The 3,989-nt window shown below is 38.7% G+C and overlaps 1 non-coding gene across 1 annotated transcript; it reads right to left on the bottom strand.

Moving 5' to 3' along the window:
• Nucleotides 1–436: 436 nt before the first annotated feature.
• LOC133787264 (small nucleolar RNA R71) lies at nt 437–543 on the bottom strand. Its single transcript, XR_009872294.1, has one exon. It is a non-coding gene; the product is annotated as a small nucleolar RNA R71 (small nucleolar RNA).
• Nucleotides 544–3,989: the final 3,446 nt, after the last annotated feature.

Raw genomic sequence — 3,989 nt, 5'->3', positions numbered from 1 at the left:
TGAAGGGGATGGCAGGAATGTTCTAATTCCTAGAATTGTAAAAGGGGGTCAGGCTCAGAACAATGCTGAGAGGAGCCTGAGAGATTATGTACTGCCCACTCTGACGGGAGTACAAAATAGTTTACGCCCACCAGCGGTAGAGGCTAACAATTTTGAAATCAAGCCAGCTATTCTACAAATGGTGCAATCCTCTGTTCAATTTAATGGGTTGCCTTCTGAAGATCCTCACACCCATTTGTCTAAATTTTTGGAGCTTTGTGGAACTTTTAGATACAATGGGGTGAGTGATGACGCAATTAAACTAAGACTTTTCCCATTTTCTCTGAGGGATAGAGCTAAAAGTTGGTTGAACTCGTTGCAACCAAACTCTATTGTCACCTGGCAAGATCTAGCTCAGAAGTTTTTGTCAAAATTCTTCCCTCCGTCTAAAGCTGCTAAATTGAGGGGAGAGATCAATAATTTTTGCCAGAATGATGGAGAGTCTTTGTATGAAGCTTGGGAACGGTTCAAGGAACTCTTGAGAAGATGTCCTCATCATGGCATTGAATAGTGGATGTTAGTACAAATTTTTTACAATGGTTTATGTCCTACAACCAGAACCATAATTGATGCTGCAGCAGGTGGTACTTTTATGAGCAAGAGTGCAACTGGTGCTTATGAGCTGCTGGAGGACATGGCCACAAATAATCATCAGTGGTCTGAGGAAAGATCATCGGGGTTCAGAAAGGTGGCTCGGGTGTATGAGCTGGATGCAATAACTGCTCTAACAGCACAAGTAGCCTCCTTGATAAAACAGTTACAACAGAGCATTGTATCTGCTAATGCGGTTCAAATGGCAGTTAGGTGTGAAATGTGTGGTGGTTCTCACTCTATCGACCAGTGCCCTATCAGTATGAATAATAACACTCCGATGGATCATGCTCAAGTTCAAGCGGTGGGAAACTTTCAAAGGCCACTCAATAACCCATTCTCCAATACCTACAATCCTGGGTGGCGAAATCACCCCAATTTTTCTTGGAAGAATAATCAAGGCTAGCAACCTCAGTTTCAGGGCCAATTTCAGAACAACATGCCTCAGCCAGCTATGCATCAAGCCTCTTCATCACAACAACCTAGGCCTCAACAGTCAATGAATCAAGCTCCACCGGAAAGGCCTAATGAACTACAAGCTGCATTACTGACCCTCACCAACACTCAAACTCAGTTTATGACAGAAACTCGCTCATCCATCAGGAATCTTGAGATGCAAGTTGGTCAATTGGAAAATATGCTACAAAGTAGGCCTCAAGGAAATTTGCCAAGTAATACAGAGGTGAATCCTAAAGAGCAGTGTAATGCGATCTCTTTGAGAAGTGGGATGAAGTTGGAAGAGCCAGTCAAGAAGTCTATACCTGCACCAAAAGTTGAAGTTGAGAACGAGGGTAAGGTAGAAGAAGAGGTTATTGAAGACCTTAAGAAGAATCAGTCACCAGTGAGTTATGAGCATCACATAAAGATTCCATATCCTCAGCGACTTCAAAAGAAGACACTTGACAAACAATTTTCGAAGTTTCTAGATATTTTTCGAAAACTTCACATTAACATACCTTTTGCCAGGGCACTTGAACAAATGCCAAGTTATGTGAAGTTTATGAAGGAAATACTGTCCAAGAAGAGGAAGATGGAGGATTATGAGACGGTGGCGCTCGCTGAAGAGTGTAGCGCCATTCTACAAAGGAAGCTTCCTCAGAAACTGCGTGATCCTGGAAGTTTCACAATACCCTGCACTATTGGGAATTTTGAGAGCATGAATGTTCTATGTGATTTGGGGGCGAGCATTAATCTAATGTCGCTTTCTGTGTTTATAAGATTGAAGCTTGGGGAAGCAAGACCTACAACATGACTCTTCAGTTGGCAGACAGATCAATAGCACATCCTCAGGGTATTATTGAAGGTGTTTTGGTAAAAGTGGACAAGTTCATCTTCCCAGCAGACTTTATTGTACTTTATATGGAGGAGGATGCCAACGTCCCAATCATTCTTGGAAGACCATTCTTAGCCACAGGACGAGCTTTAATCGATGTACAAAAGGGGGAGCTAAGGTTGCGAGTCCAAAATGAGGAAATAAGTTTTAATGTTTTTACAGCAACTGAAATTCCTACCTGTTGTAGAGTTGACGTGGTGAATAATTGTCAAGATTCAATTGTTAAAAAGAAGAAGAAGACCAAAAAACGATTTCGAACAGTTCGACGTCGTGTGAAAAGATTATTGTGTGGCAAGTTTGAAGGTTTCGATGACATTGGGGATAGTTTCAATATTCTCAACAGGAGAAGGGAATTCCATTCGTATGACACGATGGCTCTCAAGGATGCAAGGGGTGGACTTGAACCCCCACTGCCACCTCCTTCGCCATACTGATGTGGCGTCAGGTAAGTTCTCTTCCTCTGTTCTTTTCTTTATGACATTGGGGACAATGTGCATCTTAAGTTTGAGGGGGAGCTTATTTTGTGCGTTGTTTAGTTTAGCTTTTAGTCTCTTGTGTTATTTTCTGTGGTTGTTTAGTGTAACTGTTAAGCCATCATTCTTGTGTGTTGTTGCTTTGTCTTTGCCCGTGAAAAGGAAATTGAATTCAACTGTGTGCTTGGTTCAATTGTTTTAGAGTTTAATTTAAAGGATTTGTGGGAAATTTTTAATATGTTTAGAAAATGCAACATTTTGGATTTTATTATATATGTTTGACTAGGGTTGGTGGTGTGACAATTTGAATTTGATAGAACTTGCTTTATTTGGCCTTTGAGGCGAAATCCTTGATGACATGTGTTTTGAAAAGTGATTTAGGCAATTTTATTGGATCGATTGTGCTTTTCAAGCCAACCTTGATTTAATTTTCCCTAGATACCCTCTTTGAGCCTAAAAGTCTAACTTTTATTGTTAAACACTTGTTTTGAGCTTAACCGAATACTTTATTATTTTTCAGTTCCTAGATTTGTACCATGAGCTTATAAAATATAAAAGGGGATTGATTTTTAATGGGTGTTACTCTTGTGTATTGGTGTTGGAAATAGAAAAAATTTCAAGAAAAGATTGAAAAAAAAAAAAAGAGATTTGAGAGAAACTACTTTTCTTTCGATGTCCTCATTAAAATGCATAAGTTTGGGGGAAAGATAGTATATAAAAAAAATCTCTAGTGTTTAAATTTCTCAATCTTTGGAAATAAAGAGGATCTTTGGGTTGTGTTAAATTGTGTTGTGAATATCAAGATTGGGTGTAAAGTTTATATGCTTATGGTAATGTTGAGCCTAAATGACAATTTCATCTACCCTTGCCTAAGCCTAACTCTATAACCCGTGAAAGTCCTTTTGATTTCAAAAAACGTGTTATTGACATTAGTGGAGAAAGTCAAGTAATGCAAGCATATTGAAAAATTGGTTTGTGGAATTGTCTGGAATGAGTTGAGCATATATGATAGAGTCCAAGTGTTGTAGTCATTTTCGTGATATATTATTGATTTCCCTAATTGAACTTTACAAATTGGACTTTAAGGCAATTGAGCTGAAATTCTGGTTATTAATATTGCAATTGAGATTTCATGAGTTTTGGCAAAGCAGTGTAGATGGTAATGATGGTTTAGCTTGTTCGTGTTGTGTTTGTTTCTTTTTGTTAGTTTAACTTGGTCTTTACTCGAGGGCGAGTAAAGGTTAAGTTTGGGGGAGTTTGTTGAGTCTAGTTTTTGTCATGTTTAGGTGATGTTTTAAGTAGCCTTTTATCTTATTTTTCTTTCGTTTAGTGCGGCTTTATGCTTTGTTTGTTTGTCTTTGTGAATATCAGGAAGAATTGAGCACTTGGAGGAAAATGTCAAAGAAAGGGAAGAAATAACCAAGTTTTTCAACATATTTTGAGAAAGAATGGATCTCAACATAATTTGGAAGTGTTGGTGAATTTTTGGGATGAAAACATGAAAATTTGAGAAATCCCTTAAGAGCCACGGCATGAGCAAAGTAGCACCGCGG

The sequence above is a fragment of the Humulus lupulus genome, chromosome 6 (genome assembly GCF_963169125.1).
Source record: "Humulus lupulus chromosome 6, drHumLupu1.1, whole genome shotgun sequence".
Taxonomy (NCBI): domain Eukaryota; kingdom Viridiplantae; phylum Streptophyta; class Magnoliopsida; order Rosales; family Cannabaceae; genus Humulus; species Humulus lupulus.
This window is presented reverse-complemented; position numbering and strand designations above follow the sequence as displayed.